Genomic DNA, 13,278 nt, shown 5'->3' with positions numbered 1-13,278 from the left:
CTATTTAAATGCTCCCCCCCCCCCCCCCCCCCCGATGTTCTGCACAGTTTCTCTACAATGTTTAGGTTCCCCGTTGTTTAATCTACAGCGCCGACTTGTCCCGCTTCTCCTTCCTCCTCTGTGCTGCGTCTCGTTGCCTCTCGGGTGTAGCCTCTATCCTTTACCTGGTGCGGTGCTGTGTGTGTGTGTGCGCCGAGGGAGGGAGGGAGGGAGGCGGGCCGAGAACAGAAGGTGAAAGCCGAGCGTACACACCCCGCCCCGCCCCGCTCTGGGTCTGACAGAGGCTGACTCGGCTGCGTTTGGGGTTAGACAGGCAGGCAGGCGGGGAGGTGGGAGGAGAATTAACAGCAGGAGGAGGCGGCTGTGGCACCAGATCCTGCTCCCCAGCCATTGTCCTCATTTCACGGTGGCAGCGCCGTGTCCACAAAGGGAAGTGGCCAGATTTTCACACAACAGCCTCGCTGAGAAGGTAATCGCGTTTCCTTTTTTTTTTGTTGTTGAAGCACTCTCGTTAAAACTGAGCACTGCGTGTAACATCTGGGTGGCGAAAGAAACCTTTAAAAAAACTTTCTCCCCCCCAAAAAAACGCATTAAGGGATATCAATGTAAAACGAGGTGGCGAGATCTGGTTTTGAAACTTCTTGATAATTAAAATATCATCAGGAAAGGGGTCACTGGTTTCCTGGGGGGGGGGTTAAATGGGCCGAGTGATTAGTTAGTAACAGCAGTAACAGTTGCTTAAGATGTGTAGGAAGGATCTGCAGATGCTGGTTTAAACGGAAGATAGACACACAATGTTGCAGTAACTCAGCGGGACAGGCAGCATCTCTGGAGTTGCTTAAGATGTTGAACATGTTTATTGAACATACGGTCCCGCTGACAGCACAGCGTGGATAGGAGCTGAGATCTGATTTCGCTCAACTTTTATTTTGTTATCTCTCCGCCTTTTTGCCCAGTTAGTGTTGGAAGCATTTCACCCCATTTCTCATCGGTACAATGCACAACGGGCAGTGGGTGTCAGACACCCCCAACAACCACTGTAGATTTGCCCGTCTCCGCTGGGTTGAGATTTAACCTCCGCTCTTAAACCCCGGTTGTTGTATGAAATCTACAGTTGTTTCCCCAAATAAAAGGGTAAATCTGCGGCCGAGCCGCCACAATAATGCGAGTCAGATGTGATTGAAACCAGATGATTTCTAGTTTATTTGACCCACCTCGACCCCTCCCGTTCCTTTCATCTCCCGTATGTTTATGCGGTTGGGTAATCTGATGAACGGAAATGGCCATGTTTTGTTTTGCTGTTCACTCTGTCTAGCCATCACTTACGCGTTTCCCACCCCGACCGCCTGTTCTCCGGACTTGAGTCCGTTTCCCAGGTTTGCAAGCGTCCGGGCTGACTGACTGTGACTGACTGACCTGTGCTAACTTTAACTCTCCTTCACTTCTGCCCCGGTTCCGTGTGGCGCTAGTGGTACAGGGTTGTGTCGTGTACACGTCGCCCTGCCCCAGCTGCCTGTGCTGCTTTGCTAAAACACAGCCAGTTGTGTGGCCATATGAACAGGCGACAGATGGATCAATTGACAGTTTGAACTAACAAGGCTTGACCTGCAATGCGAAAGACGAAGCTTGACATTCAATTGTGATTGATTATTTTAAGACAGGGTTTAAAAATCAGCGAACTCATAACTAGGACTCGCATATAGTCATAAGGAATAGTAGTAGAATTGGGCCATTCGGCCCATCAAGTCTACCCCGCCATTCAATCATGGCTGTGTAGGAAAGAACTGCTGATGCTGGTTTAAATCACAACTTGCTGGAGTAACTCAGCGGGACAGGCAGCATCTATGGAGAGAGGGAATGGCTGACGTTTCGGGTCGAGACCTTTCTTCAATCATGGCTGATCTATATCTCTCTCTTCACCCCATTCTCCTGCCTTCTCCCCTTAACTTCTGACACCTCTCCTCCTCCCCTCTGCAGAAATAAAATGTTCCTTTGCGCGGGTGACAACGGCACCAGGTAAAGACTGGAAAACCTGGCCAATTCCTGCTGCATCTCGCATATACTGCGCTGCCTGGGAACCCGGGGCACAGGATACGCGAGGGAACCCTTATTTCCTCCTGCACCAAGCGCTTGCTAGCACAGTGTGAGGTGGGCGAGCATCCCTCCCCTCCCCTCCCCGGGTGCTGAATCATCTAAACGTGTTGCCAGAAATTACCGAGCGGGAGGAGCTAAACTGTGTGATGTAAACTTTCCTTCGCTCTTAGGACTAAAGCCAGCTGCCGCACATTAATAGTCGTGTCGGCAAAGATGAAAGTGAAAGGGGATGTTGCAGAAACGGCAGGTTTCTGCGTGGAGATATGTGCAGGGAGGGACTGTAGATGCCGGTTTATGCCGCAGATAGACACAAAAATGCTGGAGTAACTCAGCGGGACAGGCAGCGTCTCTGGAGAGAAGGAACGGGTGACATTTCGGGTCGATACCCTTCTCCAGAGATGCTGCCTGTGCCGCTGAGTTACTCCAGCATTTTGTGTCTATATCATCTGCGTGGAAATAGACAGTGCAGGCGTTTCCACGGTTTTCCTGGTGAAAGTTGGTCATTTTTCTCCCCTTTCCCCAAAACCAAATCTGGCCCTCTCCCTGAGTATTTAAAGTGACTGGTTTGTTAGTAATTAAGATGATCAACATGTTTATTGAACAAACGGAATCATTGCCAGTCCAATGAAGATAGGAGCGGCGATCTGATTTATCGCAACTTTTTTGTTGTCACCTCTCTGCCTTTCTGGTCGTTATAAAGACTTAGTGTAAGAGTTATTTCGCCCTTTCCAACCCTTTGCGCAATGTGCATTTTTCACATATTTTTGTTTTAATGCACACGATAAACCAAAGTGGCATCTTGATGAAATGACCCTGAACCTTTCATCAACATTGCTCAAACACAGATTATCTTGTCGTTATCGCGTTGCTCTTTTGCGATGGCCGATTGTGTGCAAATTGTTTGCTGTAATTGTTTGGTTCCAAATCATTTTCAACCATCCTGAGGTCATAAAAAAGATTGTTTTATACCGAGATGCTGCCTCTGTTCAGTTAATTACGTTAGTTATAGAGGATGGTGTGTATTTTTATGAGACACAGGGAGTCACTAATCTGGGTGGACTCAAGAGACTTTGCCTCAGTATATAATTGCCACAGAAGGCAGTGGAGGCAAAGTCATTAGATATATTTAAGGCAGAGATAGATAGATTCTTAATTAGTACGGGTGTCAGAGGTTATGGGGAGAAGGCAGGAGAATGAGGTTAGGAGGGAGAAATAGATCAGCCATGATTGAATGGCAGAGTAGACTTGATGGGCAGGATTTGAGTTTAGGAGCAAAGAGGTCCTACTGCAGTTTTGGTCTCCTAATTTGAGGAGGGACATTATTGCTATTGAGGGAGTGCAGCGTAGGTTCACCAATGTTAATTCCCGGTGTGGCGGGACTGACATATGATGAAATAATGGGTTGACTGGGTTTGTATTCGCTGGAATTTAGAAGGATGAGAAACATTTTATATGTTTCTGATAGAAACATATAAAATTCTTAAGAGTAGATGCAGGAAACATGTTCCCGATATTGGGGGAGTCCAGAACCAGGGGCCACAGTTTAATAATAAGGGGTAGGCCATTTAGGACTGAGATTAAACTTTTTCACCCAGAGAGGGGAATAGAGGGAAACCGTTTCCAGCCATGTACCTCTGCGGAATGCGACTTTTCTCCTAATCACATTTTTGCCTCCCCCGCGGCCTAACAACTTGGATTGATGCGGCCTTTCCCGGAGACGGAGTTGCGGGCGGGGCGCGGACTTCCATCGCGGAGCCAGAAGAAAGGCTCCAACCGCTGGCCTGCTGACTTTAACATCGTGAGGCCGCGGTCTGCGGAGCTTCTAGCCGCGGGCATGGAGCAGACTTACCATCCCGGAGCCAGGGATCCCTTGCCGGGGATCACCAGAGAAGAGCTCCGACCGCTGGCTTGTCTGCGGCCTATAACATCGAGAAGCCGCGGTCTCCGGTAAGAAATGGGCCGATTCAGGCACTCCAAGCCTCGCCATCCGTCCCGGCGTTGGAGTTTCGATCATCCCGACGAGAGGGCCTGTACATTGGGCCATCCATAGCAGCAACTACAGAGGGTCAAGGCCCCAAACACGGGTGAACTAAAGGAGAAAGACTGACTGAAGATTATTGCCTTTCATCACAGTGATCACTGTGGTGGATGTTTATGTTAAGTTCTATTATATGTGTTCTTTTAATTGTACGGCTGCATGATAACTCAAATATCACTGTACCTTAATTGGTGCATGTGACAATAAATGTGAACTTGAACTTAGATTTGAACTTGAACTTATTTTCTATGTTTTCTATTTTTCTACTACTATCACTAATGATCTTATGATAATTATTGTTAAATGCATATATTTTAAAAGAGAATATATGTATTTTCTTCCCGTGGATGAAAAAGCTTGGATGTTGTCAAAATCTGTTGTAAACACCCATATTTCATTCATAAAATAAGGAAAGGAGGATTACTATCCTAATTCACTTTCTCCAATTGTCGGCAGAAATCACTGCCTCTCAAAACTAAAACTAAATGACTACTATTATGAAGTTATAATCAGGTGTCTCTGTAAACACGAATCCTTTTCAGGGACATTGAATTTTCATTCTACTTGTTGAACAGAGGCATACAGCAGTCTGGCCCACCTTAAAACACAAAGATAGACACAAAAAACTGGAGTAAAATAGCGGAGTCAGGGGATATGGGGAGAAGGCAGGAACGGGGTACTGATTGGGGATGATCAGCCATGATCACATAGAATGGCAGTGCTGGCTCGAAGGGCCGAATGGCCTACTCCTGCACCTATTGTCTATTGTCTGTTGGGTCAGACAGCATCTCTGGAGGTGATGTTTCTGGTCGAGACCCTTCTTCAGACTGAGACTGAAACATAGTCCAAACTCCAAATGCGGCCTAACCAAAGTCCTATAAAACTGCAACATCGATGAATGCAAGCTCACCAAATGCTGGGCAAAGTTTTTTGTTATTTCCTTCATTGCTTCCAGTTGTGCTTAATGAAAATGCTCTTCCTTTTCTCTAAAAGATTTTCAGGCAACCATTAATGATTCAGGGAACCTATTCCCTAACATCCAGCATGAATTTGCTCTTGGATGTCGGTGGGTATGCAACAGAAGCCAGGGAAATTCACCAGTGTGCAGTTTTTGCCTCTGGAGAAACAATGGGCATGCATTTATCACCTCCCTGAAGACTTTTCTGAGATTCAGTGCTCATTATTATAGGGCATTAGAGCACAAACCTACTGCCTACCACTCTGTGACACAGCACAAAGAAGAATAAATAAGATATGTCAGTACATGAGCCCAGGGATATGTTTAGCCATTCTTCTTATTTAAGTTAAGGTATTAGATGTTACTTGACATAACATATCTCTGAAAAGCCATATCTAGTCCTTATCTTTCAGTTGTTCTACTATGCTTATTTGTTACCAATATGCATTGTTGCCATTTTATCAATAATGATCAACAATGTACCATCAAATGGCCTCAGTGTAGTTATATGTAGGAAGGATCTGCAGATGCTGGTTTACACCAAAGGTGGACACATAATGCTGGAGTAACTCAGCGGGAGAGGCAATATCTCTGGATAGAACCCATTCCTTCCATCCAGACATGCCTGTTACTACAGCATTCTGTGTCTATCTTTAGTGTAGCTATGTCAGATTCAATTTTTTCAATATTTTCTCAGCGATACTTGCATATGGTATTTATTACTGAGTGTAGATGGCCACATGATGTAGTAGCAGACTCAGGAGGCAATCTTCAATTTAGAATGAACTAACTAGCATTCAGCCTCTCGGGAATAAACAGAGTGGTTTGTGGCAGATTGCTGTAAGGTGATAGCTGGCCATGCGATCAAAAATCTAAGTCACTAGCAGTGATTCACAGCACTATTGACCATATCTCGTTTAGATTGGCTCCTTGTTTTACCATGAGGGGCAGATGTTCATTTCTTGCCTATTTCATTACATATAATCACAATTTGTGTTCACTGGCCTTACAGGGACTGAGAACACATCATAGAGCAAGAAAATGGAAACTTTAATGACGTGGAACTTGATCAATCCATTTTGTTTGGAGATTAGTCAGACATCTGGCTGCTGAAAGTAAATTATAACTAACAGCTTGTATCTACCGGATCTGTTAAACATGTCTTCCTAGGTAAAGCATTAATATGTAGGCAGTGACAAGTTGGCAATGCTCAAATTTCACTGCTGCAAAGAAGGAATTAGGACGGGCGTCAGAGGTAATGGGGAGAAGGCAGGAGAATGGAGTTAGGAGGGAGAGATAGGTCAGCCATGATTGAATGGCAGAGTAGACTTGATGGGCTGAATGGCCTAATTCTGCTCCTATCACTTATCACTTATGACCTTATACTTAGACTCAGAGAGTGATTTCAGCCTAACTTGCCCACACTGGCCAACATGTCCCAGCTGCACTAGTCCCACCTGCCCGCGTTTGGTCCATATCTCTCCAAACCTGTCCTCTCCATGTACCTGTCAAACTGTTTCTTAAACGTTGGGATAGACCCAGCCTCAACTACCTCCACTGGCAGCTTGTTCCATACACCCACCACCCTTCTTTTTTTTTTGTAATGACGTGCTTTTCTAACCAGGATAATGAACATGACTTTTCTTTATTGCACCTTGTATCCATAAATAAATCATTGTACACGGCACATTTTTGTCAGTTGGTATTAATGTGTTGAATCGTAGTACCTTAAATGAAATGGATTTATTATTCAATCACATTAGCACCATTTTCACTGACTGATCTGTCGCTAAACATACTATCTGTAGTCTTCTTGTCGATTCTTTGTGGAATAAGTGTTCATATGATGCATATAATATTTTACATAGCCAGCTTAATCTTTCAATGCAAATTGGGTCACTGGTTGAAAATCAGATTGAAGATTAGATCTTGTTGAAATGTCAGATATTAAATTTTTATAAAAATTATCCTATGATACTTGGTTCAGGGATGCACAATGTTGCCTTTGGAAAATAGTAAAGCTGCATAAATCCGCTGCAGTTTTTCTTGATTACGTTTGTGAACTGGAGAGTGATTATGCTGGATATTCACTCAGAGTATTAAATAGGGTCTTATGGAACCCAATAAAGATGGGGAGGGATTGTACACAATCTGGGTTGAACAAGATGGGGGAGTGAAGAGGAGAAAGAGATGAATGAATTGAATACCTAAACAGGCTTCTAAAAACACGAAATAAATGAAAACTATCAGATGATATGTAATGGTGAAAGGTTGATAAATCAAGTAACATTTAAAGTACAACTGGTTTCAAAGAAGAAAATGGGAACCAGGGTGGTCGGTATATGGAACAAGCTGCCAGAAGAGGTAGTTAGGGCTGGTACTATAACAACATTTAAAAGGTACTTGGACAGACACGTGGAGAGGAAAGGTTTAGAGGGGTATAGACCAAACGTGTTGAAGGAGCATTTAGGTCAGCATGAGCAAGTTGGGCTAGAAGGCCTCTATCGGTGCTGTTTGAAAGAAAAATTGAGAGACAATAATGACATTTCAGAAATCTGTCATGTGACATAACAAAAATGCCAGAAACACTCAAAGCTGACTTGGCAGTTGTCAAAAAGAAAAGATTGGCCAATGCCCTGAATGTTAGCCTACCTTTACTATAAAAATTGTTCTCATGGGAATCCACATCATCAGTGCTAACCAGTTTGTACTGACACCCTTTGAGCATTGATGAAATCCCATTATTTCTTGGAAAATAAAGCTGCAATCTGAATTGGATGACAATTCCCAGAGCTATAGCGGCTCTGAACCGGCCCTGCTGAGTGCCCCCCACACCCATGGACTGTCTCCCTCGGATGGTCACGTCGCACAGACACATCTGCACTTTAGTCTGTTTTAATTGTTTTGACTATTTTACTGTTGTAATGTTCTTTTTACAAACCATGTTCTCGGGGTATCTAAATCTAAATTTTATTAGTTACTAGACCAAGTGCAGACCCGTTGGGTCTGTTCCCCCAATGTGCGGTTGTAGGGGGGGAGGCAGCATGCAGCGTCACACACACTAACTATCCCCCCCCCCGCACTCACGCTAATTACCCCCCTTGATATTATATTAATATTATTAATTTGCTCCTTTTACCCCATAACCACCCTATCTACTGACGCATAGCCCCCAACTTGCAGACACATCTAGAGAGGGGGGGGGGGGGGTAGTGAGTGAGGGCAGAGAGAGAAGGGGCAGAGACACAGAGAGAGGGGCAAGAGGGAGAGGGGGTGGCGAGGAGGAGGAGGGGGAGGGTGGGGGAGAGGGGAAAGGTGGGGGTGGAGGGGAGGAGAGAGAGAGGGGGGGAAGAGAGGGGGGAAGAGGTGAGGGGAGGGGGAGAGGTGAGGGGGAGAGGTGAGGGGAGGGGGAGAGGTGGGGAGCAGGGAGAGGTGGGGGGAAGGGGGTAGGGGTGTGTGGAGGGGAGGGGGGTTTAGGGGAGGGACGGTGGGGGAGGGGAGGAGTGGGAGAAAAAGAGGGGAGAAAGAGAGAGGGGGGGGGAGAGGAGAGGGGGGGAGAGGAGAGGGGGGAGAGGAGAGGGGGGAGAGGGGGGGGGAGAGGAGAGGGGGGGAGAGAGGGAGGGGGGAGTGAGGGGGTGCTGAGAGGGGGGTGAGGTGAGAGGTGGGGAGCAGGGAGGGGGAGGGGGGGTTTAGGGGAGGGACGGTGGGGGAGGGGAGGAGGGGGAGTGGAGAGGAGAGGAGGGGAGTGGAGAGGAGAGGGGGGGAGAGGAGAGGGGGGGGAGAGAGAGAGTGCCTTTTTATTTCAACCCAAACCCCCCAAACAACCATTTGCAGGCAGTGCTTTTTTACTTTAACCATATTTTCATTTTCAAACCACATTAAGGGTACTTACTCACAGTTGTGTGGACATGTGTTCAGTGTTATTCACAGCTCAGAGAAACGTAACCCTCTGCCTTCCTCCAGCTTGCAGACTAATTGAGGCACACCACTTCCTGGTTTTATAGTCCATCCCCCCCTGCCGCCATCGGGGGCAGCAGAGAGAATGGGGAATTTTGTAAAATCATTAATATCTCTATCATTTTTCATCGACTGGAAAAATCCTCGGCACACATGCAGCGGAGGGGGGCTCTGAGCGAGGTGTCCAAAAATGACGGCCGTAGGTGGCGGCGTTCTCTCGGAAATCGCAGCACAGATCGCCAAAACCGGTCAAGAACAGACTTTTAGTAATATAGATTTCAGATTCAGATTCAGATTCAATTTTAATTGTCATTGTCAGTGTACAGTACAGAGACAACGAAATGCATTTAGCATCTCCCTGGAAGAGCGACATAGCAAATGTATTTGAATAAATAATAATAAGTGATAATAAGTGTCCGGGGGGTGGGGGGGTGATTGGCAGTCACCGAGGTACGTTGTTGAGTAGAGTGACAGCCGCCAGGAAGAAGCTGTTCCTGGACCTGCTGGTTCGGCAACGGAGAGACCTGTAGCGCCTCCCGGATGGTAGGAGGGTAAACAGTCCATGGTTGGGGTGAGAGCAGTCCTTGGCGATGCTGAGCGCCCTCCGCAGACAACGCTTGCTTTGGACAGACTCAATGGAGGGGAGCGAGGAACCGGTGATGCGTTGGGCAATTTTCACCACCCTCTGCAATGCCTTCCGGTCGGAGACAGAGCAGTTGCCATACCATACTGTGATGCAGTTGGTAAGGATGCTCTCGATGGTGCAGCGGTAGAAGTTCACCAGGATCTGAGGAGACAGATGGACCTTCTTCAGTCTCCTCAGGAAGAAGAGACGCTGGTGAGCCTTCTTGATCAGAGTTGAGGTATTGTGGGTCCAAGAGAGGTCATCGGAGATGTTGACTCCCAGGAACCTGAAGCTAGAAACACGTTCCACCTCCGTCCCGTTAATGTGGATGGGGGTGTGCGTGCCGCCCCTGGACTTCCTGAAGTCTACAATGAGCTCCTTGGTCTTCTTGGAGTTAAGGGCCAGGTTGTTGTCAGCGCACCATGCTGCTAAGTGCTGGACCTCCTCCCTGTAGGCCGACTCATCATTGTTGCTGATGAGGCCAATCACCGTTGTATCATCTGCATACTTGATGATGGTGTTAGTACCATGTACAGGTGTGCAGTCATAGGTGAAGAGGGAGTAGAGGAGGGGGCTCAGCACACAGCCCTGTGGAACGCCGGTGTTCAGGGTGAGGGTTGAAGAGGTGTGCTTGTCTAACCTAACAGACTGGGGTCTGTTGGTTAGAAAGTCCAGTATCCAGTTGCAGAGGGAGGGGTTGATGCCCAGGTTACCGAGTTTGGTGATCAGTTTTGATGGTATAATGGTGTTGAATGCTGAGCTGTAATCGATGAACAGCATTCTTACGTAAGTGTCTCTGTTGTCGAGGTGGGAGAGGGCGGAGTGAAGTGCCGTTGAGATGGCATCCTCCGTACTCCTGTTCTTGCGGTAGGCAAACTGATAGGGATCCAGTGTGGGGGGTAGGCAGCTTTTGAGGTGTGCCAGGACCAGCCTCTCGAAGCACTTGGTGGTGATGGGGGTAAGTGCAACTGGGCGGAAGTCGTTGAGGCTTGCCGCAGTGGAGTGTTTTGGCACTGGCACAATGGAGGTGGTTTTAAGGCACGTGGGGACAACTGCTTGGGCAAGTGACAGGTTGAAGATGTCAGTCCAGATGTCTGTCAGCTGCGCAGCACAGGCCCTGAGCACGCGCCCGGGGATGCCGTCAGGGCCAGCAGCTTTACGTGCATTAGTCCTACTCAGTGCCACGAATACGTCGTAGGGGGTGGGTGTGAGGGGTTGGTGATCGGCAGGTAGCACAGCCTTGATGGCTGTCTCTAGATTGTCCCTGTCGAAGCGGCCATAGAAGTGGTTAAGCTCCTCAAGGAAGGAGGCGTCGCTGGATGTGGGGGTGGTGTTGGAGTGTCTGTAGTCCGTGATGGCCTGGATGCCTTGCCACATGCGTCGGGGGTCGGAGTTGTTGTTGAAGTGCTCCTCAATCCTGAGCTTATGGCAGTGCTTGGCCTTCTTGATGCTTTAAGTTATGACATCAGATGGAAGCTGCATACCAAATCTCGTTGCACTTATGTGCAATGACAATAAAATATATTATTATTATTATTATTATTATTATTATTATTATTATTATTATTATTATTATTATTATGTGTAGTTGAGGTGATTACAGCATGTACAGGAAGATATTGAGGTACTGGGGAAATTTGCTGCTTTACGTGCTTAGGCACTTTATGGAGTTTGGTGGGAAATTCTACTTAACTTCTGCTGCTTCCTTTCTATCACACGAAGATAGGGTGATAGAAAAGATGCATGGTTTGCTTACCTTTAATGGTTGGGCCATAGAGTATAAGAGTCAGGACATCATGTTGCAGCTTTATAAAAGTTTGGTTAGGCTGCATAATGGAGTCTTGTGTGCCTTTCTCGTCACCGCATTACTGGGAAGATATGGAGGTGCGGAAGAGGTTTACTGGAATGCTGCCTGGATTAGAAGGTATTAATTATCAAGAGAGAGACACAGGGAACTGCAGATGCCGGTTTATCAAAAAAAACAAGTGCTAGAGGCAGCCAATATGCAGGGAATGGAGTGATATGAATCACCTGCAGGCAGTGGAGGTTAATTTAACTTGGCACCTTGTTCAGCACAGACATTGTGGGCCTATTCTTGTGCTGCACTTTTCTATGTTCTATGTCAAACAGCATCTGGATTAGGAAATGTTTCAGAATGGGTTCTGTTGAGGGTCTGCAGCATTTTCTGTTTTTACTTGCTTCCTAAAATGGTGTGAGCCTGCTCAAAATGAAGAGGTAAAACAAATAGGAATCCAAGGAGGATTGATCAAGCAGAGGAAATGGAAGATCATGTACAAGGCCAGAATGGAGGTATTCAGAAAATAGGTTGAGATTGCTTCCTTTTGTATATCACCATCAATATGGAGTAGAACGGAGACATGAGACTTGTGCTCTGTCCACCTGCTGGCAGGCCAGGTTGCAAACCATTTTAACTCCTTTCCCATTCTAATATCAACCTTTCTATCCTTGGGCTTCTCCACTGCTAGAGTGAAACCACATGCAAACCGGAAGAACAGCACCTCACATTCCGTTTGGATCGCTTACAACCCAATGGGATGAGCATTGAATTCTCCAATTTTAAGTAATCCCCCCACCACTCGCCCTCTCCTTCCCCTCCGACCCCCCTCTCACCCTCTCCATCCCTCAACTCCAGTACATTTACATTTCTTGAACTATCTCCCACCATCCCAGTCAACCTGGTCTTTCTGCCTCCATTATATGTGTAGCTCCCATCCCCGAATCGCACATGTCCATTTAATCACCCTTTCCCTTCTCTCTGTTCCCTTTCACCTATATCCCTCCCTCCAGCTTTATTTTCACTCCTCATCTTTTCTGATATGGTGGCGCAGCGGTAGAGTTGCTGCCTTACATTGCTTACAGCGCCGGAGCCTTGAGTTCGATCCCGACTACGTGTGCTATCTGTATGGAGTTTGTACATTCTCCCCGTGACCGCGTGGGTTTTCTCCAAGATCTTCGGTTTCCTCCCATACTCCAAAGACGTACGGGTATGTAGGTTAATTGGATTGGTGTAATTGTATATTGTCCCTAGTGTGTGTAGGATAGTATTAATGTGTGGGGATCGCTGGTTGGGACGGACTCGGTGGGCCGAAGGGCCTGTGTCCCTGCTGTATCTCTAAACTAAACTAAAGTTTTGTCTCCTTTTCACATCCAGCTTTTGTCACTTTCTCCACCCATCTCCCAATCACCTCCCTCCCTCCTTCACTTGTATCCATCCATCACTTGCTGTGCTTTGTCCTATCCAGCGCTGTATTTTAGCTGAACATGCAGTAGAACCTACAGGTTATTGATTAATTGGTGATCCGCTCATGTCTGCCTTGGTATTTTCATCTTGAATTATGCATCATGGCCATGGAATGTAGGGAATTTTACATATGAATTCAGAACTCAAAATATTATCCCTGGTTTGGATTTAGAATGTTTTTTCAGTGATCCTAAAATATTAAAATGATTTAATTTAAATAGTTTTTAGGAAATTGCATAAAGAGAAAAAAATGTTGCTGAAGATGGTAATAAAATATTTTGGAGTTGCAAAGGATTTCATTTGCTGTCGCTGTTAATTCAGGTCGGAAATGGCTGTTCTATTTA

General features: G+C 46.5%; 1 protein-coding gene across 6 annotated transcripts in view; it reads left to right on the top strand.

Moving 5' to 3' along the window:
* The first annotated feature begins 291 nt into the window (after window positions 1-291).
* The window catches only part of myo1b (myosin IB), a 272,707-nt gene continuing 259,720 nt past the window's right edge, over window positions 292-13,278 (top strand). For 4 of the 6 annotated variants that reach the window (XM_033023747.1, XM_033023745.1, XM_033023748.1 and 1 more), the window contains exon 1: window positions 293-469. The gene's annotated coding sequence lies outside the window, so the exon portion shown is untranslated. Of the gene's footprint in view, window positions 470-13,278 lie in introns of all 6 variants that reach the window. The other 2 variants (XM_033023743.1, XM_033023749.1) reach the window with 2 other exon arrangements.

Source organism: Amblyraja radiata, chromosome 7 (assembly GCF_010909765.2).
Source record: "Amblyraja radiata isolate CabotCenter1 chromosome 7, sAmbRad1.1.pri, whole genome shotgun sequence".
Taxonomy (NCBI): domain Eukaryota; kingdom Metazoa; phylum Chordata; class Chondrichthyes; order Rajiformes; family Rajidae; genus Amblyraja; species Amblyraja radiata.
Note: the sequence above shows the minus strand (reverse complement) of the source record. Positions and strands in the feature narration are given on the sequence as shown.